The sequence below is a fragment of the Pleurodeles waltl genome, chromosome 5 (assembly GCF_031143425.1).
Source record: "Pleurodeles waltl isolate 20211129_DDA chromosome 5, aPleWal1.hap1.20221129, whole genome shotgun sequence".
NCBI lineage: Eukaryota > Metazoa > Chordata > Amphibia > Caudata > Salamandridae > Pleurodeles > Pleurodeles waltl.
This window is the reverse complement of record NC_090444.1, coordinates 640012613-640036069: the sequence shown is the minus strand read 5'-3', so window position 1 is coordinate 640036069 and position 23457 is coordinate 640012613. Positions and strand designations below refer to the sequence as shown.

Sequence of the window (23457 nt, the reverse complement as noted above, 5' to 3'; positions counted from 1 at the left end):
AGACACTGAAATTCAAAGTGGGGCCCTCTTACGGGGGCCCCACGACACCCCTCACCGCCATCCTGTTCCTGGCGGTCGGAACCGCCAGGAACAGGATGGCGGTGAGGGGGTCGGAATCCCCCATGGCGGCGCAGCAAGCTGCGCCGCCATGGGGGATTCCTCAGGGCAGCGGAAAACCGGCGGGACACCACCGGTTTTCCTGTTCTGACCGTGGCCATACCGCCGCGGTCAGAATGCCCTGCGGAGCACCGCCAGCCTGTTGGCGGTGCTCCCGCCGACCCCGGCCCCGTCGGAATGACCCCCAAATTCCTCTAATTAAGCGATTCAGTTAAAGTCTTAACACCTCTTTAAGGGACAGAACGTTTGGTTTATTGACACAGGGATCAGTGTAAGAAGACATATCATTTGGCATCATTTTGTTAGTGCAAACATACATAGGGGGTCATTCCGACCCTGGCGGTAAAAACCGCCAGGGCCGGGGTCCGCGGGAGCACCGCCAACAGGCTGGCGGTGCTCCTTTGGGCATTCTGACCGTGGCGGTACAGCCGCAGCCAGAAACGGAAAGTCGTCGGTGTACCGCCGACTTTCCGCTGCCCATGGGAATCCTCCATGGCGGCGCAGCTTGCTGCGCCGCCATGGGGATTCCGACCCCCTCACCGCCATCCTGTTCCTGGCGGTTTCGACCGCCAGGAACAGGATGGCGGTGAGGGGTGTCGTGGGGCCCCTGGGGGCCCCTGCAGTGCCCATGCCAATGGCATGGGCACTGCAGGGGCCCCCATAAGAGGGCCCCACTTTGAATTTCAGTGTCTGCTCAGCAGACACTGAAATTCGCGACGGGTGCTACTGCACCCGTCGCACACCTTCCACTCCGCCGGCTCCATTCGGAGCCGGCTTCATCGTGGAAGGGTGTTTCCCACTGGGCTGGCGGGCTGCCTTTTGGCGGTCGCCCGCCAGCCCTGTGGGAAACCCAGAATGACCGCCGCGGTCTTTTGACCGCGGTACGGTCTTCTGGCGGTCCCAGCCAGGCCGGCGGCTACCGCCGCCGCCCGGGGTCAGAATGACCCCCATAGTCATCATATAAGTCCACTATTTTTCTCTTTGATGCATACAGTTCTTCATATACAGAGTTCAATTCAGTGACTTTCTCTGAGTATACACCTGATTTTTTTAAAGACAGGTTAATCCTCAAGGGTAGGGGGGTTTCCCAGCTGCCAAAGATGGCAGACATGGTTCTCTGATGCTCCTACCCAGTGCCCAGGAATCTTGTGGCATCCGTCATTCATCCTGCACAGAGAGAGGCAGTGCATTGGGTTGGGGCATTGCTGATCCAGCAGCAGCTCAGCCGAGGTGCCTGATGCTGGCCCGGCCTGCTGTGGCAGTTGTGGGCTTTTCTCGATTATCTGACATGAAAAGCGCAGTCCTGCTCGGCTGCATCTCGGTGCCTAAATCACTCCATCTTGCCTTCTGGTTGACCCAGAAAGGGGCAGCAGTTGCAGCATGGGCAGATGGTTGCAGCCAGTTGCTCCCCAGGGACTGCAAGAGCCCGTGGAGTAATCCTTGAGCACCCGCCTCCTGCCTGCCATATTCATCCTTCTATGGTGGGCCCTGGGGCCATTGGGCATGCGACACTGTTCTCCATGCCTGTCACTAGATCTGTAGTGGTACCCTGCCTATAATCTCTTACACAGTGGGATGGGAAGAAAAGCAGGGCCACGGAGGCTTCCTGCTTTGAAATGCTGCTCATTGGAGCCCCTATTATTGTCTCCTGCACCTCCCCGGGAGAACACATTTTCACTGCTGCCTATTGAAGCCCTTTTGTGAGCACTGATGGCACTGGGATTCGGGGTCAAAAGACAGTGAGTGCCCTTATAGCGCTTGCGGTTGTTGTGGAACACGGTGCACAGCTCTTTACCTGAGAAGGGGTGGACAATATTCATTGAACCCTTTGCCAAATGTGGGCTGAGGGGCCTCCTGATCCTACTTTTCACACTGACTTGAACCTGTAAGACAATAGAAGATGTGTACACCTTAGACCTGCTTTGCCCCTGCTTCATTGGGCTTCCACTATAACTGGATCTGTGCTCCTTGCTTCCCAGGGGGCCCCAGTCGCACTGCAACATTGATGAGACAGCACCCCTACACAAGAGTAATGCCCTAAAAACTATATGTTGGGTTCCTGACTGGTGAATTCCCCATATTTCCTCCCCCGTGTACTCACATCCTAGTCTCTACACCTTGCTGAACACGCAGTTTAGAGCCATAAGCAGATTGTACAAGCTGAACTGAGCCATCTACACCATTGAGCTGGGCCTGGCTCTGGCCTGCTGGGACCGCTGGGACCGACGTGACCTCCGGCCAGGCCTAGATCCCCTGTGACTGTGGGCCTGAGTGGGCGAATGTTGTGTCCTGTCCTAGTGCTGCTGGGTCCATCAGTGGTGTGGCTCTAGACCTCTTACGTGGGTGGGGCTGGGATCTAGCTCTCCTGACCACAACTGAGGCAGACTCTCCTGTGTCTCCTTCCTGCTCCACTGCACTGGCTACATTTGCATGTCCCTGATGATCCTGGCACGGTATTCCCAGTGCTGCTCCTCGTTGCACTGTCATGGAGTACACCAAACTACATGGTAATCTTCCCAGCAGAACCGGGGACCCTCCCAGAGAAATCACTCAGATGGTTCCCATACGCACATACTAGAGGACTGCATTCCATCCACAAACATGGCACCTCCAATAAATAAAATGTGGATGATCCTTCAGGAAATACGAGATTGCAGGTCTGCCATTGAACATCAAATTGACAATTTGACAGCAGACCATGGAATCTTGCACAAATACCATCACAAAGTATCCGACACGATGAAAACAACAGAAACTAGGCTTTCAGAACTGGTCCCTCAGCAGACCTCACATGCTACTTCAGTAGCTAAAGTAGCAAAAGCAACTTGCAGCCGTTCATGAGAACACAGAGGAGGCACAGGGTTGTGCACACTGCAGTACCATGCGCATTGTTGGAATGCCGGAAGGCATGGAGGGCACCAATCCAACATTATTCATTGAACAGTGGTTTTAGAGGGTGGTTGCTCCCCAGGGTCTGTCATCTCTGTCCACAGTTGAATGTGCCCACAGAGTGCGAACTTGGCACCCTCCTCAGGGCTACCACCATGTCACTTAATAGCAAGGATACGTAACTACAGACACCAGAGCCATTTATCCAAAAAGCCAGGGAAATAGCACCTATAGCTGTGGACAATGTCCAGTGTCTCTTTTTTGTGATTACATGGTTGAGGTGCAGAGGCGGCATGCATCCTTCTAAGCGGTCAAGCGGCAGTTGCTCACTGAGGACCCTAAGTATGCCTTAATGTTCCCAACACATCTGAAAGTCTTATATGATCAATGTTCTTTATTCTTTTAGGGCCAGATGTATGTAACTTTTTGCATGGCGCAAACAGCGAATTTCACTGTTTGCGACATGCAAAAAGCACATCACGATGCTCATTCCCATTTTGCGAGACGGTAACCTGGTTACCGACTCGCAAAATGGGAATGCGAATTGCAAATAGGAAGGTGAACACCCCTTCGCGATGCAGAATTGCTTTGTGACCGCGAACGCGGTCGCAAAGCAATTTGCAGTTACCACCAGTGTCACACTGGTGGTAACCCATTCGCAACTTTGTGAATGGCCCTGAAAATATTTTTTTAGAGCAGGTAGTGGTCCTATGGACCTCCAAATCCTCCTGAAGGCATTCTGGGCTCTTTTGTTGTAGCGGGACAAGAGGGATCTACGACAGAGGCCCCCGTTCCAGGTGGAGGTAAAATACTGCACCTTGGATAATAGGAGCACCGGAGCTCCTTTTCCTGGGCAGGGTGTGCTTCAGTTACAGTATATGACAAAAGTAGAAGGAGCACTGAGGCGCTACAACTTTCATGGGGAAGGTATTTTTAAGACCTGATTCTTGCTACATGTCGTGCTTGCCATGTTGGGTGGTGAGATGCATAGTTTCAGGGTCTACCTTCTATGCAGGGAGTGGAGTGTGCCTGAGGACACATATAATATAGAAATGTTTCTCTTTGGACAGTCCTGATGATGTTTTGGCCTTCATGACAGTGTTTCTTCCCTTATTGCATCTATGTTATTCTCTTCATAACGTGATTCACTTTATATGTTGTGCTTGCCATGTTGGGGCGACATACATATTCCAGGTTGTGGCATTGCAGGCATTGGGAGGGTAATGTTTGTATATGACATATGCCCTTAAGAATTTTTTTCATGAGATGTGCATTTATATTATTGAAAATGCTGATCTGCCTTTGGGGGATGTTTCATGCTACGTGCCTTTATTTTTGGTGATAATAATGACCTGACTACTGCTTTTGTTGAGGGTACTAGTAACCTATGTATTTACCTGAGTACTGCTTGTTTTTGCAGAGTACTAGTAACCTATGTGATGTTCTGACAATTGCTTGTGTAGCAGGGTATTACTGATACATGTCGTTTTTGGTCTAATGATGTTTTATGCAATACAGTTTATTTTTATTTTCGTATAACTTGTTGTGGTGTTTTCATTGTGGCGTATTTATTGTATCACTAGTGTTGTGTGTGTTGTGCAAATGCTCTATACATTATCTCTGGGATAAGCCTGACTGCTTCTGCCAAGCTACCAAGGGCGTGAGCAGGGGTTATCTTAGGTGTGTAGCTCCCTTGCCTTGACAAGCATGGTGGTCCATGCCTGTCTGAGGTGCCTACCCTAGCCAACCAAGAATGCCACTTCTAACAACACCCGATCAGGGACCCTTGAACAAGAGGCTGTACGTGCTCAAACACACAAAAAAAGCTCTACAAGACACTAGGACTCAGCACGCAGACACTCCAGAGCTACTGAGGCTTCTTGATTACAAAACATACACAGAAGTTGCATTCTGAAGCCGATAAAGCCTGCACACTCCTTGAACCGCATAATCCAACCATCGCTTTCACCCATGCCTATTTTATCCATCACTTCATATTTGGGGACATCCTCCAATCCATAATTAGACATTAACAACACCTTCTGCTCTTACTCTGCCAATCACTACAGGGCAAGACCTACCACCCCACCTGAGCAGAGGGATAGATTTGTGAGCGACTTGTGACTCCCCCAGAATTCCGAGGCAGCACATACATCCATGGGAGCACCCTTGACTGGAAGAACTGCACCAGGCCATTGGGGGGATTGCTCATCACAAAATACCAAGTATAAATGGTTTGCCCATCAAATTTTATTCAATGTTTGTCACATGTCTAATTACCTGTTCAGAGAAACTCTACAATTTTCACCCCCCACAACCTGTTAAGCCCTAGTTACCTCTCTGCTTAAACCCAATTGGGTCCTGAATGACCTCTCCACATATAGGCCACTCTCGTTATTGACCATCAAAAATAAACTACTTAGTAAACTGTTGGCCCAAAGGCTGCTCCCTTTACTCCTAGATTTAATCCATGTTGATCAATGTGGTTTCCCGCCACGCTGAAGCAACTCATTGAACATTCGGTTCCTATACCAGGTCATGGAGGAAGCAAGGGACATCTTCCCTAATGCGGGGTGACTCTCCCTGAACCTCCAACAGGCATTTGATTCCCTAGAATGGGATTATATGTTCTTGGTACTGCAGAAATGTAACATCCCTCTTATACTTAATACTCTAAATCAGGGTACTCTACACTAGCCCAATGGCACTGGCCAAGACAGGCATGCACATCTCCTCACAACACCTGATATCCTGAGGCATGCCGCAGGGTTGTCCATTGTCCCCCTGCCTGTGTGTGCTGGCGATGGAGCCCCTGGCCCAAGCATTCAGGCAGGAGCATGCAAACTGGGTTATCCTATATGGACCTCAATCACATGCAGTATCACTATATGCAGAAGACATGATCATATACATGCGTGAGTTTGGGATGAACCTCATACTTGCTGCTACATTGTTACAAATGACCTTTGGTGATTTTTCTGGCCTAAGAGTCAACCGTGCCAAATCACATGCATTTTCCTTCCAGGACAACAGGACACAGTACGCAATACTTTTGGCCCACAACACATTTAGATATCTAGGCATACAGATCTACAGAACACACACATCTGCTCAAAGGGAATCTGTATCAAGCCATTTCTGCACTAAGAGCCCAGATGAAGTTTTGGATCACTCTGCCCCTTTTGGTGACAGACTGGTTTCTAAGATGGTAACGCTCCCTAAATTGATATATTACATTGTGAATTTACCTATAATCATTCCACCATTGATCTTTCTAACTTTAGACTCTCTACTGATTGATCTTATGTGGGGCACAGATGTCGCTGCACTGGTTTTCCAAAACTGCAACTGCCAACAGAGTGGCGGGCTGGGAACCCCTAATTTCCATTCTTATTGCAGTGCAGCTCAATTACAGAGGTTGTTATACTGTTACCCTGGCCTTCATTTACAGGAGATAGGATACTCACCATCTATAATGCTCACTGGAATCTTATATGAGTCAATACTGCCCAGGCACACAAAACCTTCTAACTTGCCACTGCTCCTAAACAATGCTCTTGCACACTGATACTGGAACACTGCCCTCAAGTTCACATGCACCAAAAATCCCTACTTCCCAGATAGCCCTCTTTATGGTTTACCCACCACACTGGGTACTCTCACATCTACCAAACTGATACCCTGGGCAGACATGGGTGTCTCTATCATGAGTGATTTATTTGATAACGGGACACTTTTGTCACATAGAGATTTTATTCAATTACACGAGCTCCCCGGACCTCTTTTCTTTACACAGGCTACTATCCTACACGACAAATGCTGCCACTGGTCACAGAAGGGGAAGGAACCGGATACCCATGCACTGGCTGTTTACGAGATAGGCACGAGGTTCGGTGGCTATACAAGGGCATGCGTGCCCACTTACAAGTAAGCCTGACTTCACTGAGAGACTGGTGGGAGGCGGATCTTGGCTGGGCATTTAATAGTGAGGAAAAGCAATTCCTTCTGGATTATCCTAGCATAATACCACCTAACACAGGGTTTACATTTATCCAGTTTAAAATATTACACAGAGCATATCTAACGCTGTCCAACTTACATAAAATCTTCCTGCGGGCTCATCTTCCTGCCCCAGAAGTCACTCTGATGAGGCAGACCTATTGCATGTGATGTGGACTTGCTCCTCCCCGTTCTTTTACTCGGAAGTAGTATGTAGCTCACTCAGGACCCTAACAGGCACCAGTCATTGGAATACTGCACAACACTACATACTGGGACCATACCACAGACCCAAGACGTCTAGGACTGAATCACATCTTATGGATTTAGCACTACTCCTTGCCAAATGGCAAATCACACGGTTGCCAATGCCACCCCTTATACTGAGCTGACGTGAGGAAGTAAATAAATGGGGGTCAGCCAAGATCTTGCCACTCCAGAGGCAGGAATACAAGGGTCTTTGCAAGCCTCCTATATCAACGGTGTGGGACACTTTTTTAGAACAGTTCACAGGCCAAATGACAGACGATGACTAAAGCAATAAATACTTCCCTCAACCACATTCTAATGTGTATCAGCCCCTTGAGTTCCCTTGATACTAACTAATATCACTTGACACTACACTCTGGAGTGTGAGGCATGCTAGAGTGTGAGGCAGGGTGCTCCCTTTCTGGTTTTCCTGTTTAAGAAGGCTTCCTTGAGTCAACGAGCTGACGAGCTCTGGTTGAGCACCTGCATACCAGTGAGTGGTACATAAACCTGAGAGGACTTTTGGCAGCATTTCCAGCAACCCCACAGACAAAGCTGCTCTCTGCTGATGAAGGGCTGAACCCAGAAACACGTGTCCAGAGATTTACAGCACTTGCTGCACCTACTAAGGTAAAAAACTACAGTTTACTTTATGGATAACAAAAATGAACTTTGACCGCATTTACCATGATGCACTGGGGCTGACTGCATGCTGGAGTGTGAGGCAGGGTGCTCTCTTTCAGATTTTCACATTCTAATGTGTATCAGCCCCTTGAGTTCCCTTGATACTAACTAATGTCGCTTGACACTACACTCTCTGATCCTCAAAACACGTGATGTTACCACATAAATGTCAAGAAACTGGTTGCATGATGTTTGTGGGTTCATCATGGTGTAAATGTTGTGGGGGGAGAGTTGATAGATGTAGATGTTCCTTCATTTAAAGTATCATGTGTCGATTACTGTGACATATTACTACATTTTATTTTTGCTCTGTCACTGAACATTGTATATCCACTTGTAATAATACATAATTACTTTTGTAGACTGATGTAACAATTACTTGCAATCGGATACATTTTGCACTGTAACACATCAATGTTTTGAGAAATGCAATAACATATGACTAAAAAAAAGTAAGATTATCCTCGATCTGTACATCAGACATGGCCTAATAAGTCTTAGGTGTCACTGAAATCTTATCTTTAGATTCAGGGTGGCTTGACCAAAAAATCACAGAAGTGCTGAGATTCATTGGGCTAGTTACTTAAAAACCCAAACGTTTGTGATAAGCCAATACTGAGCGTAAGTTGTGGCAACTGGTTCTTGAAGTCACTAAGAATTAAGAAGGGCAGAGTTACACCCCCTCTAAATGGTGGCAATGAATTACCAGACGTCAATTCATACTTTGTGGAAATTGTTGTCGGAGAAAAGTTTGTCTCAGCACAGATTCCCTTAGTTACAAACTTCAGAAAACTTTCCCTTAACAACACCACTCTTGAATGACTATTATGTCTTTCTGTTTCTAACAGAATTTGCAGAAATTAGTTTTCATCCCGTAGGTCAATGGCTGGCATCAGGTGAGGGTCAGGGTTACAAATGAAATAAAAATGTAACATAGAAGGGTCAGCCAACCACAGGAATAATATTCAGCACATAAAATTCAACTTTCTTTCATGAATCAATCTCTTAAATCACAGGACATTCTAGTAGGCTGTAAGCAACTACTTGACTTTCTTGATCTTACTAAACCTATTGGCAAGAATTTAGTTGGTAGGACTCACAATCTGTAAGGAAACTTGCTAGCTAAGGACAATATGTCAGGGACACTAGATAATGTCAGTCCAAGGCAAAGTAATGGGGTGCTTGCTCTGCTCCACACAGAAACAAATGATTTTTAGAGAAGGGGTGTAGGCCTGGTGTGTGGTGGGTGCATAAGGCACTTAGGGGCATATTTATACTCTGTTTGCGCCGGAATTGCGTCGTTTTTTTTTACGCAATTCCGACGCAAAACTAACTCCATATTTATACTTTGGCGTTAGACGCGTCTAGCGCCAAAGTCCATGGAGTTTGCGTCATTTTTTAGCGTGGACACCTAATTTGCGTTAATGAGATGCAAGGTAGGCGTTCCCGTCTAAAAAATTTACTCCGAGGCATGTGCGCCGTATTTACACTCCCGGGCAAAATTCACGCCCGGGAGTGGGCGGGTCAAAAAAAATGACATACGGCTGCTTTTGTGCCGTTTTTTTGCGCCTGGAAAAGGCAGGCGTTAAGGGACCTGTGGGCTCTGAAGGAGCCCAGAGGTGCCCCCCCATGCCCCCAGGGTCACCCCCTGTCACCCTTGCCCACCCCAGGAGGACACCCAAGGATGGAGGGACCCGTCCCTGGAAACTTAAGGTAAGTTCAGGTAGGTATTATTTTTTTTTTTTTTGGGTGGCATAGGGGGGCCTGATTTGTGCCCCCCTACATGCCACTATGCCCAATGACCATGCCCAGGGGACAGAAGTCCCCTGGGCATGGCCATTGGGCAAGGGGGCATGACTCCTGTCTTTGCTAAGACAGGAGTCATTTCAATGGGGGTTGGGAGTGAAATAAAAATGACGCAAATCGGGTTGAGGCGAAAAATTTGCCTCAGCCTGACTTGCCCCACTTTTTGACGCCCAAGCTCCATATCCCCCTACGCCAGCGCTGCCTGGTGTACGTCGTTTTTTTCCACGCACACCAGGCAGCGCCGGCGGCTAACGCCGGCTAACGTAATTGATTAAATACGGCGCCCGCATGGCGCTTCAGAATGGCGTTAGCCGGCGCAAATTATTTTGACGCAAAACTGCGTTAACGCAGTTTTGCGCCAAAAAGTATAAATATGGCCCTTACACCTTATACCGGGTTCAGGTATCCCCTATTAGTGTAGTGTAGGCAGTTCCTAGAAGCCAGGCTGTCTAGAGGTAGCTGTGGATGAGCAGCCAAGGCGTATCTATGAGACATGTAAAGCTCATGCAATGCCACTGTAGTCACACAGCACTTACACACATGAAAGAAGACACTCAATGTTACAAAAATAAACATACTTTATTATGGTAACACAACACCAAAATTACCATAGAGACAATACTCCCTATATATATATATATATGAGACCCTACCCACCAAGCTGAGGATAGCATAGCAGGAGTTGGTTGATGGTGAAGAAGAGTCAGCACTGCAGCCCTGGAGTCAGAGTTGAGTTCCTGGAGGATGCAGGTAATGTCCCACACCGGAAAAAAGATTAAAGTCAGGTTTGCGTGTTTGGATTCCACAAACAAGAATTGGCACAGGCAAAACTCCCAATTGGCAGAAAGTGGTGCTGCCGGGGACCAGCAAGGCCCAGGAGGACTCAACCCAGGAGGGAGAGATAGAAGGGGCCTTCAGCACAACAGAGTGCCCACAGAAACACAGGCAGCACTCACAGGAGTCCCACGGGATGGGGACACAGAAGATGCAAATGGAGCCCAAGCAGCACTAAGAAAAAGAGCCCCACACCGCAGGAGAGTCACTCAGGGAGCTGTGCGTCACAGGAAGGGGTGCTGGGGCTAGAGCTACACGATGCCTGAAGACCCCTTGGAAGAAGTGTCAACAAGCCTTGGCAGCTGTAAAGGACGCAGTGCACGGGGGTACTGCCCTGCGTGGGAAGGCAAGGGTTTACCTCCACTCAAATGGGATAGCTGGTAGAGAGGACTGACTGGACCACATCTGACCACCACCCATGATGCAGGATCCACACAGCTCTACAGGAGAGGGCATCCACGCCATCGGTCGTCGCTCCTGTAAGTGCCCTCAGATGCAGGGGAGTGACTCCTTCACCCCAAGAGAGATTCCTTCGTCTTTCCTGTGCAGACTGAAGATGGGCTGTGTGAGAAAGTAGCCTCTTTCTAGCCTTGTTACCCCCACTTTTGGCCTGTTTGTGAGTATATGTCAGAGTGTTTTCACTGTCTCACTGGGATCCTGCTAGCCAGGGCCCAGTGCTCATAGTGAAAACCCTATGTTTTCAGTATGTTTGTTATGTGTCACTGGGACCCTGCTAGCCAGGACCCCAGTGCTCATAAGTTTGTGGCCTATATGTATGTGTTCCCTGTGTGATGTCTAACTGTCTCACTGAGGCTCTGCTAACCAGAACCTCAGTGGTTATGCTCTCTCTGCTTTCCAAATTGTCACTAACAGGCTAGTGACCAATTTCACTAATTCACATTGGCATACTGGTACACCCATATAATTCCCTAGTATATGGTACTGAGGTACCCAAGGTATTGGGGTTCTAGGAGATCCCTATGGGCTGCAGCATTTCTTTTGACACCCATAGGGAGATCTGACGATTCTTACACAGGCCTGCCAGTGCAGCCTGAGTGAAATAACGTCCACGTTATTTCACAGCCATTTACCACTGCACTTAAGTAACTTATAAGTCACCTATATTTCTAACCTTCACCTGGTGAAGGTTGGGTGCAAGGTTACATAGTGTGTGGGCACCCTGGCACTAGCCAAGGTGCCCCCACCTTGTTCAGGGCAACTTCCCCGGACTTTGTGAGTGCGGGGACACCATTACTGGCGTGCACTATACATAGGTCACTACCTATGTATAGCGTCACAATGGTAACTCCGAACATGGCCATGTAACATGTCTCAGATCATGGAATTGTGCCATTCTGGCATTGGGGAGATAATTCCATGATCCCCCGGGTCTCTAGCACAGAACCCGGGTACTGCCAAACTGCCTTTCCGGGGTCTCCACTGCAGCTGTTGCCAACCCCTCAGACAGGTTTCTGCCCTCCTGGGGTCCAGGCAGCCCTGTCCCAGGAAGGCAGAACAAAGGATTTCCTCTGAGAGAGGGTGTGACACCCTCTCCCTTTGGAAATAGGTGTGATGGCTGGGGAGGAGTAGCCTCCCCCAGCCTCTGGAAATGCTTTGATGGGCACAGATGCTGCCCATCTCTGCATAAGCCAGTCTACACCGGTTTAGGGATCCCCCAGCCCTGCTCTGGTGCGAAACTGGACAAAGGAAAGGGGAGTGACCACTCCCCTGACCTGCACCTCCCAGGGGAGGTGCCCAGAGCTCCTCCAGTGTGCCCCAGACCTCTGCCATCTTGGAAACAAAAGTGTTGCTGGCACACTGGATTGCTCTGAGTGGCCAGTGCCAGCAGGTGACGTCAGGGACTCCTTCTGATAGGCTCTTACCTCTCTTAGTAGCCAATCCTCCTTACTAGGTAGCCAAACCTCCTTTTCTAGCTATTTAGGGTCTCTGCTTTGGGGAATTCTTCAGATAACGAATGCAAGAGCTCACAAGAGTTCCTCTGCATCTCCCTCTTCACCTTCTGCCAAAGGATGGACCGCTGACTGCTCAGGACGCCTGCAAAACCGCAACAAAGTAGCAAGACGACTACTAGCAACCTTGTATCACTTCATCCTGCCGGCTTTCTTGACTGTTTCCAGGTGGTGCATGCTCTGGGGGTAGTCTGCCTCCTCTCTGCACCAGAAGCTCTGAAGAAATCTCCTGTGGGTCGACGGAATCTTCCCCCTGCAACCGCAGGCAACAAAAGACTGCATCACCGGTCCTCTGGGTCCCATCTCTTCATGACGAGCGTGGTCCCTGGAACTCACCAACTCTGTCCAAGTGACTCCCACAGTCCAGTGACTCTTCAGTCCAAGTTTGGTGGAGGTAAGTCCTTGCCTCCCCACGCTAGACTGCATTGCTGGGTACCATGTGATTTGCAGCTGCTCCGCCTCCTGTGCACTCTTCCAGGATTTCCTTCGTGCACAGCCAAGCCTGGGTCGCCGACACTCTAACCTGCACTGCACAACCTTCTGAGTTGTCCTCCGGTGTTGTGGGACTCCCTTTTGTAACTTTGGGTGGGCTCTGGTTCACTCCTCTTCTAAGTGCCTGTTCCAGTACTTCTGCAGGTGCTGCCTGCTTCTCTGAGGGCTCCCTGACTTGCTGGGCGTCCTCTCTGTCTCCTCGTCCAAGTGGCGACATCCTGGTCCCTCCTGGGCCACAGCAGCATCCAAAATCCTAACCGCGACCCTTGCAGCTAGCAAGGCTTGTTTGCAGTCTTTCTGCATGGGAACACATCTGCAAGCTTCATCGCGACGTGGGATATCTGTCCTCCAAAGGGTAAGTTCCTAGTCCTCTTCGTTCTTGCAAAACACCAAGCTTCTTCAATCCGGTGGCAGCTTCCTTGCACCCTCAGCTGGCATTTCCTAGGCTCCTGCCCACTCTCAACACTGTTGCGACTCTTGGACTTGGTCCCCTTGTCTTACAGGTACTCAGGTCCAGAAATCCACTGTTGTTGCATTGCTGGTGTTGGTTTTCCTTGCAGAATCCCCCTATCACGACTTCTGTGCTCTCTGGGGGATGTAGGTGCACTTAACACCTACCTTACAGGGTCTTGGGGTGGGCTATTTTTCTAACCATCACTGTTTTCTTAAAATCCCAGCGACCCTCTACAAGCTCACATAGGTTTGGGCTCCATTCGTGGTTCGCATTCCACTTTTGGAGTATATGGTTTGTGTTGCCCCTATACCTATGTGCTCCTATTGCAATCTATTGTAACTTTACACTGCTTGCATTACTTCCTTTTGCTATTACTGCATAATTTTGGTATTGTGTACATATATCTTGTGTATATTTCTCATCCTCATACTGACGGTACTCACTGAGATACTTTTGGCATATTGTCATAAAAATAAAGTACCTTTATTTTTAGTATATCTGTGTATTGTGTTTTCTTACGATATTGTGCATATGACACCAGTGGTATAGTAGGAGCTTTACATGTCTCCTAGTTCAGCCTAAGCGGCTTTGCTATAGCTACCTTCTATCAGCCTTAGCTGCTATAAACACCTCTTCATCACTAATAAGGGATAACTGGACCTGGTACAAGGTGTAAGTACCTCTGGTACCCACTACAAGCCAGGCCAGACTCCTACAGGCTGTCCTCAGAGGATGCACGACTGGGGATATGTTGCAGAACCTGGAAGGAGCCATGGAAACAATGTTGCAGGCGAAGTCTTCTTCTTTGTTGCAGATTGTAGGGTCCTGGAGAGTCCGGATGCAGTTTCTTCGGTCAGAAGTTGAAGTGGAGGTTGCAGAGGAATCCTGCTGGAATCTTGCAAGCCAAATCTGAGGAACCACTCAAAAGAGAGACCCTAAACAGCCGTGAAAGGGGGATTGGTTTCCTAGCTGGGTGACCACCTATCAGGAGGGGTCTCCGACATCACCTGCCTGATGTGACCACTCAGATGCTCCCAGAGTTCCCTGTAAACCTCAAATCGAAGATGGCAAAACCCAGGGGTCCTCTAGAGGAGCTCTGGGCACCACCCCTGGGGTAATGATGGATAGGGGAGTGGTCACTCCCCTTTCCATTGTCCAGGTTCACACCAGACCAGGGACTGGGGGGTCCCTGAACTGGTGTAGACTGGTCTATGCATGAAGGGCACCAAAGGAGGCTTGGGAAGGCTACCCCTCCCAAGCCATGTAACACATGTTTCCAAATGTGAGAGGGGGTATCACTTCTCTCCCAAAGGAAATCCTTTGTTCTGCCTTCCTGGGCTCGAGCTGCTCACGCAACAGAAGGGCATACACCTGTTTGTGAGGTGGCAGCAGCTTGGGCTGTCTGGAAAACCTCAGAAGGCTGTAGGAGCAATGCTGGGGGTCTCCTGAGAAACCCTAGAGTGCATGGACTCATACAACCAATACTTGCAAAATTATTGGGGTATGATTCCAACATGTTTGATACCAAAGATGCCTAGGTTCGGAGTTACCATTATGTAGCCATGTCCAGTACACACGTAAAATGGCATCCCCGCACTCACAAAGTCAGGAAAAGTGAGTCTGGAGATTGTGGGGGCACCTCTGCTAATGCATGGGTGCCTTCACACACAGGTACCTGCACCCTGCCCTCTGGGGTGAAAGGGCCTACCTTAGTGGTGACTTATAGTGACATGGTGCTGTGACCTGTAGTGAAAACGGGTATATGCACCCCATTCACACAGACGGCAATGGCAGGCCCCCAGACCCCTTAACATGGGCTCCCCATGGGTGGCAGAATAACTGCTGGAACCCCAACACCCTGGGTATCTCGGTACCATATACTTGGGGCTTACATGGGGCTCCAGGATGCCAATTGTGGGATGAAATACAGAGTTTTGGGAGAGGTCCTGGTTAGCAGGATCCCAGTGAACAGAGTCAAACACACTGACAGACAGAAAAGGGTGGTAACCATACCAAGAAAGAGAGTACTTTTTCTGGCAAAGTGCCCAGGAATGGGTTCAGCTGGTCCTCAAAGGGCTCCCCTTCTTTGCTTTGGTGAAAAGGTATGTCTGAGCTCTCAGTCAGAGCTAAGTGAGCCCCTCCATCTAAGTCCCTTTGCCTGAGGCCCAGCTTTGCTCAGACAACCCTGTTTAAATAATTCATAAAACATGGGGCAACTAGTTAACTACCCTTCAAGCCCAGCCATCTGCTTGCGCATGCCATAGAACTGAGTGACACACACAGATGACCGGGCTGCTCTGAACTCCCAATGAAGGCTCGTTTGACTCTTCAAACCCAGCCAGGGCTCCAAGAGGTTGCACAAATGTGCTTAAATGTCCTTCTCTGTTACTTGCATGGATTACAAGAAAGACGGGTGGCCTTCCTCCAGATTAGTAGGGACAGGGTACTCAGGAACTCTTTGTTGCCCGGCTGTACTCCCCAGGTGCTGGGAGGTTCCAGCTGGCCTGTTTCGCCCCCATGGGAGCCTGGGTCCATGAACTTTTCAGGCCCTACATTTGAGCCTCCCTTCCTGAAGAGCAGTGATAGACATGATGCTGACATCGCTGTGCAGGGCAGCCTGCTAGAGGACAGTTTATGCAGCACAGTATACTGTAATTGGGCATATTCAGTCTGTTTAGGATGGACTGCTTGTCAACCTCAGCTGTTGTTTCAATTAAACAGCTTCCACCACACCTAACTGTCCAACTAGAGGTTTTCTCTTTTGTGGAGGCTACCCAATCGGGAGAAGACCAAGCAGCCTGGCAGCTTGTGCCTCCCCAGTGGTCTGACCAGAGTGCACTGGGTTGGGTGGTGGTAGTCTTGGATGCCTCTGTGTGGTCTCGGGCCCGAGAGGTGCACTGTTGCCCTTTTCTACCAAAGCCCATTTCTGCAGCAAGTCGCTTAGGTTTTCTCCTGACCCACCCTTCCCTTCGGTTGTTGAGAAGCAGACCGAGCTCACCAGTGCATGTGTTACTGCCCTCTCCACCCATCCATCTGTATATATGCAGAGGTTCCTCAGTGGTGTCCGGTCAGACTGAGATGGGCACAAGACTCCTCATTCTGTCCAGCAGGTGCAGCTTCCTAGTTGATCCTTCCAGTAACATATGCTTCTCTCAAAGGTTAAGCAATGCATGTGTTTTAGACCTGTCAGACTTAGAGTGGTTCCCCGCAAACGTTTTGCCTATTTGTCTTATGCGTTTGCTGATTCTTTTTTTTTGGCCTTGGGACTCTGAGCACTTTACCACTGCTGACCAGTGCTAAAGTGCATGTTCTTCTCCCCTAAGAATGGGAACATTGGTATATACACAGTTGGCATATTTAATTAACTTGTAAGTCCCTTTGTAGGAGGCTGGCCTGGCTTATAGTGGGTACCTGAGGGTACTTACACCTTGTGTCAGGTCCAATTATCAATTATTAGTAGATTAGAAGTGTTCTAGTAGCTTAGGCTGATAGAGGTAGCTATAGCAGAGCAGCTTAGGCTGAACTAGGAGACATGCAAAGCTCCTACTATACCACTTATATCATATAGCACTATATCAAAAGAATCACAATACTCAGAGTTATTAAATATAAAGATGCTTTATTTTAGTGACAATGTGCAAAAAATATCTCAGAGGATATACTCCCTTAGGAGATAAGTAAAATACATAAAATATACCCACAAACCAAAATCAGGTAAGTATACAGTTAGAAAAGTAGTGCAAATACTGTAGAATACAATAGGATGCAATAGGTCTAGGGGCAACTAAACCATATACTAAAAAAGTGGAATGCGAACCACTTAGGGACCCCAGGCCTAGTGTAGTGTGTAGAGGGTCGCTGGGAGTGTAAGAAAACACTAAGGGTGTCCAAGATATCCCACCCCAAGACCCTGAAAAGTAGGAGTAAAGTTAACCTACTTCCCCAGAAACACACTAAAGTCGTGATAGGAGATTCTGCAAAGACCACAACAGACTGCAAAGCACTGAAGATGGATTCCTGGACATGAGGACCTGCAAAGGAAGGGGACCAAGTTCAGGAGTCACAAAAGTGTCCGGGGGCAGGATCCCACTAAACCCCGGATGAAGGTGCAAAATGGCTGCCTCCGGGTGCAAGAAGCTGAAAATTCTGCAACAACGGAAGATGCTAGGAACTTCTTCTTTGCACAAAAGATGTCCCACGGCGTGCTGGAGGATGCAGAGTTGTTTCCATGCAGAATGACAACAAATAATCCTTGCTAGCTGCAAAGGTCACGGTTGAAGAAAATGGTTGCTGCCCGGGCCCAGGAAGGACCAGGAGGTTGCCCCTTGGAGGAGGAGACAGAGGGGGCACTCAGCAACACACAGAGCCCATGCAGAAGCAGGCAGCACCTGCAGAAGCACTTGAACATGGGTTCAAGAAAACTGAGCATGGCAGTCATCTCAACACTACAAAGGAGGGTCCCACGAAGCCGGTGATCAACTCAGCGAGTTGAGCAATGAAGGACGGAGGGCTGGGGACGTGGACTGTGCTGTGCACAAAGGACTCCTTGCAAAAGTGCACAGAAGCCCTAGCAGCTGCAGTTCACGCGTGAAGAGGCAAGGACTTAACTCCACCAAATTTGGACAGATGGACCACTGGACTGTCGGGGTCACTTGGATCCAGCTCCTGTGTTCCAGGGACCATGCTCGTCATGATGAGAGGGGACCCAGAGGACCGGTGAAGCAGAAGTCTGGTGCCTGCGTTAGCAGAGGGAAGAGTCCGTTGACCCACTGGAGATTTCTTCTTGGCTTCCAGTGCAGGGTGAAGGCAGACAGCCCTCAGAGCATGCACCACCAGGAAACAGTTGAGAATGCTGTCAGGATTAGGCGCTACAATGTTGCTGGTAGTCTTCTTGCTACTTTGTTGCGGTTTTGCAGGCGTCCTGGAGCGGTCAGTGATTGATTCTTGGCAGAAGTCGAAGAGGGAGATGCAGAGGAACTCTGGTGAGCTCTTGCATTCGTTGTCTAACAAGGAAAGCCACAGGAGAGACACTAAATAGCCCTCAGAGGGGGATTGGCCACCTAGTCAGGTAAGCACCTATCAGGTGGGGTCTCTAACGTCGCCTGCTGGCACTGGCCACTCAGAGGCCTCCATTGTGCCCTCACACCTCTGCCTTCAAGATGGCAGAGTCTGGGACACACTGGAGGAGCTCTGGGCACCACCCCTGGGGTGGTGATGGACAGGGGAGTGTCAATCACCACTCTTTCCCTTTTCCAGTTTCGCACCAGAGCAGGGGCTGGGGGATCCCTAAACCGGTGTAGACTGGTTTATGCAAGGAGGGCACCATCTGTGCCCTTCAAAGCATTCCCAGAGGCCAGGAGAGGCTACTCCTCTCAGGCCCTTAACACCTATTTCCAAAGGGGGAGGGTGCAACACCCTCTATCAGAGGAAATCCTTTGTTCTTCCATCCTGGGACTGGGCTGCCGAGACCCCAGGAGGGCAGAAGCCTGTCTGTAGGTTGGCAGCAGCGGTAGCTGCAGTGAAAACCCCAGAGAGCTAGTTTGGCAGTACCCGGGGTCATGCTGGAGCCCCGGGGATGCATGGGATTGGCACCCCAATACCAGATTTGGCATGGGGGACAATTCCATGATCTTTGACATGTTACATGGCCATATTCGGAGTTACCATTGTGAAGCTACATATAGGTATTGACCTAAATGTAGTACACGCGTGTAATGGTTTCCCCGCACTCACAAAGTCCGGGAAATTGCCCTGAACTATGTGGGGACACCTTGGCTAGTGCCAGGGTGCCCTCACACTTAGTGAAGGTTAGGTGCAAAGTTACTAAGTGAGGGTTAGACATATAGGTGACTTATAAGTTACTTAAGTGCAGTGTAAAATGGGTGTGAAATAACGTGGACGTTATTACACTCAGGCTGCAGTGGCAGTCCTGTGTAAGAATTGTCTGATCTCCCTACGGGTGGCAAAAGAAATGCTGCAGCCCATAGGGATCTCCTGGAACCCCAATACCCTGGGTATCTAGGTACCATATACTAGGGAATTATGAGGGTGTTCCAGTGTGCCAATCAGAATTGGTAAAAATGGTCACTAGCCTGCAGTGACAATTTTAAAGACAGAGAGAGTATAAGCACTGAGGTTCTGGTTAGCAGAGCCTCAGTGACACAGTTAGGCACCACACAGGGAACACATTCATGCCACAAACTATGAGCACTGGGGTCCTGGCTAGCAGGATCCCAGTGAGACAGGTAAAAACAAACTGACACACAAGTAAAAATGGGGGTAACATGCCAGGCAAGATGGTACTTTCCTACTCAACCCCCCCCAAACGAGGGACAATAAGGCTAACGTTGTCCAGATGAGTCTTCATTGTCTAAGTGGAAATATCAGGAGAGTCCATCTGCATTGGAGTGGGTACTCTGAGGTCTATGTTCTACTGTATAGTCAATTCCCTGTAGGGAGATGGACCACCTCAACAATTTAGGGTTTTCACCTTTCATTTGTTTAAGCCATAATAGAGGTTTGTGGTCTGTCTGAACAATAAAGTGAGTACCAAACAGGTATGATCACAACTTTTTCAGTGCCCAGACCACAGCAAAGGCCTCCCTCTCTATGGCAGACCAATGCTTTTCTTTAGGGGTCAACCTCCTGTTGATAAAAGCAACAGGTTGATCCTAGCCCTCAGTGTTAAGCTGTGATAGCACTGCCCCCACCCCTAATTCAGAAGCATCAGTCTAGAATATGAACTTCTTGGAGTAACAAGGGCTTTTTAGGACAGCTGCAGAGCACATGGCCTGTTTGAGCTCATTAAAAGCCTTTTGACAGCTGGCTGTCCACAATACCTTTTTAGGCATCTTCTTACTAGTGAGGTCAAGAGGAGCTGCAATGGAGCCATAGTTCTTAATTAACCTCCTATAGTACCCTGTGAGGCCTAAGAAGGCTCTCACCTGGGATTGAGTTTAGGGGGATCCCATTCCATAATGGTCTGGATCTTCCCCAGCAGTGGTGCAATCTGTTCCTCACCTACCAGGTGGCCCAGATAAACCACTTTCTTCTGCCCAATCTGGCAATTTGAAACCTTGATAGTGAGGACTGCCTTTTGCATGGCCTCCAAAACGTTCCATAGGTGGACCAGGTGCTCATCCCAGGTGGAGCTAAAGACAGCTATATCATCTAGATATGCTGCACTAAAAGCTTCCAACCCTTGCAGGACTGTGTTCACCAACCTCTGAAAAGTGGCAGGTGCATTCTTCAAATCAAAGGGCATAACAGTTGAAGGAGGCTGGCCTGGCTTGTAGTGGTTACCAGAGGTACTTACACCTTGTGCCAGGTCCAGTTATCCATTATTAGTGTAGAAGAGGTTTTTCTAGCAGCTTATGCTGAACTAGGAGACATGTAAAGCTCTTACTATACCACTGGTGTCATATGCACAATATCATAAGAGAACACAATACACAGAAGTACTAAAAATAAAGGTACTTTATTTTTATGACAATATGCCAAAAGTATCTCAGTGAGTACCCTCAGTATGAGGATAAGTTATATACACAAGATATATGTACACAAACCAAACTTTTGCAGGTAATAGCAAGAAAAGTAATGCAAGCAGTGTAAAATTACAGTAGATTGTAATAGGAGCACATAGGTATAGGGACAACACAAACCATATACTCTAAAAGTGGAATGCGAACCACAAATGGACCCCAAACCTATATGAGCTTGTAGAGAGTCACTGGGACTGTAAGAAAACAGTGAGGGTTAGCAAAACAGCCCACCCCAAGACCCTTTAAGGTAGGTTTAAAGTGCACCTACTACCCCCAGAGAGCACTGAAGTCGTGATAGGGGGATTCTGCACGAAGAACAAACACCAGCAATGCAACAACAGTGGATTTCTCGACCTGAGTACCTGTAAGACAAGGGGACCAAGTCCAATAGTCGTCAGAGTGGACAGGAGCCCAGGAAATGCCAGCTGAGGGTGCAAGGAAGCTGCCACCTGTTGGAAGAAGCTTGGAGTTCTGCAAGAAAGAAGAGGACTAGGAACTTCCCCTTTGGAGGACAGATGTCCCACGTCGCGATGAAGCTTGCAGAGGTGTTCTCACGCAGAAAGACCACAAACACGCCTTGCTAGCTGCAAGGGTCGCGGTAGGAGTTTTTGGGTGCTGCTGTGGCCCACGAGGGACCAGGATGTTGCCACTTGGAGGAGGAGACAGAGGGGGCACCCAGCAAGTCAGGGAGCCCCCACAGAAGCAGGCAGCACCCGCAGAAGTACCTGAACAGGCACTTGGAAGAAGAGTGAACCGGAGTCCACGCGAAGTCACAAAAGGGAGTCCCATGACGCCGGAGGACAACTCAGAAGGTTGTGCACTGCAGGAAGGAGTGTTGGGGACCCAGGCTTGGCTGTGCATGAAGGAAATCCTGGAAGAGTGCACAGGAGCCGGAGCAGCTGCAAATCACACGGTACCCAGCAATGCAGTCTAAAGTGGGGAGGCAAGGACTTACCTCTACCAAACTTGGACTGAAGAGTTAATGGAATGTAGGAGTCACTTGGACAGAGGTGCTGAGTTCCAGGGACCACGCTCGTCGTGCTGAGAGGGGACCCATAGGACCAGTGATGCAGTCTTTTGGTGCCTGCGGTTGCAGGGGGAAGATTCCGTCGACCCACAGGAGATTTCTTCAGAGCTCCTGATGCAGAGAGGAGGAAGGCTACCCCCAGAGCATGCACCACCTGGAAACAGTCGAGAAAGCCAGCAGCATGAAGGGATACAAGGTTGCTAGTAGTCGTCTTGCTACTTTGTTGCGGTTTTGCAGGCGTCCTGAGCAGTCAGCGGTTGATCCTTTGGCAGGAGGTGAAGAGGGAGATACAGAGGAACTCTGATGAGCTCTTGCATTCGTTATCTGAAGAATTCCCCAAAGCAGAGACCCTAAATAGCCAGAAAAGGAGGTTTGGCTACAGAGGAAGAAGGATTGGCTACCAAGAGAGGTAAGAGCCTATCAGAAGGAGCCTCTGAAGTCACCTGCTGGCACTGGCCACTCAGAGCAGTCCAGTATGCCACAAAAACCTCTGTTTCCAAGATGTCAGAGGTCTGGGACACACTGGAGGAGCTCTGGGCACCTCCCCTGGGAGGTGCAGGTCAGGGGAGTGGTCACTCCCCTTTTCTTTGTCCAGTTTCACACCAGAGCAGGGCTGGGTGATCCCTGAACCAGTGTAGACTGGCTTATGCAGAGATGGGCACCATCTGTGCCCATCAAAGGATTTCCAGAGGCCGGGGGAGGCTACTCCTCCCAGCCCTCACACCTATTTCCAAAGGGAGAGGGTGTTACACCCTCTCTCAGATGAAGTTCTTTGTTCTGCCTTCCTGGGCCATGGCTGCCTGGACCCCAGGAGGGCAGAAACCTGTCTGAGGGGTTGACAGCAGCAGCAGCTGCAGTGGAGACCCTGGAAAGGCAATTTGGCAGTACCCGGGTTCTGTGCTAGAGACCCGTGGATCATGGAATTGTCCCCCCAATGCCAGAATGGCATTGGGGTGACAATTCCATGATCTTAGACATGTTACATGACCAAGTTCAGAGTTACCATTGTGACGCTGTACATAGGTAGGGACCTATGTACAGTGCACACGTGTAATGGTGTCCCCGCACTCACAAAGTCCGGGGAATTTGCCCTGAACAATGTGGGGGCACCTTGGCTAGTGCCAGGGTGCCCACACACTAAATAACTTTGCACCCAACCTTCACCAGGTGAAGGTTAGACATATAGGTGACTTAGAAGTTACTTAAGTGCAGAGGTAAATGGCTGTGAAATAACGTGGATGTTATTTCACGCAGGCTGCACTGGCAGGCCTGTGTAAGAATTGTCAGAGCTCCCTATGGGTGTCAAAAGAAATGCTGCAGCCCATAGGTATCTCCTGGAACCCCAATACCCTGGGTACCCCAGTACCATATACTAGGGAATTATATGGGTGTACC

General features: G+C 49.2%; 1 protein-coding gene across 4 annotated transcripts in view; it reads right to left on the bottom strand.

The window, feature by feature from the left end:
- LOC138295898 (amine sulfotransferase-like) overlaps positions 1–23457 on the bottom strand; it is an 895551-nt gene that overhangs the window by 557683 nt on the left and 314411 nt on the right. The window lies entirely within an intron of this gene.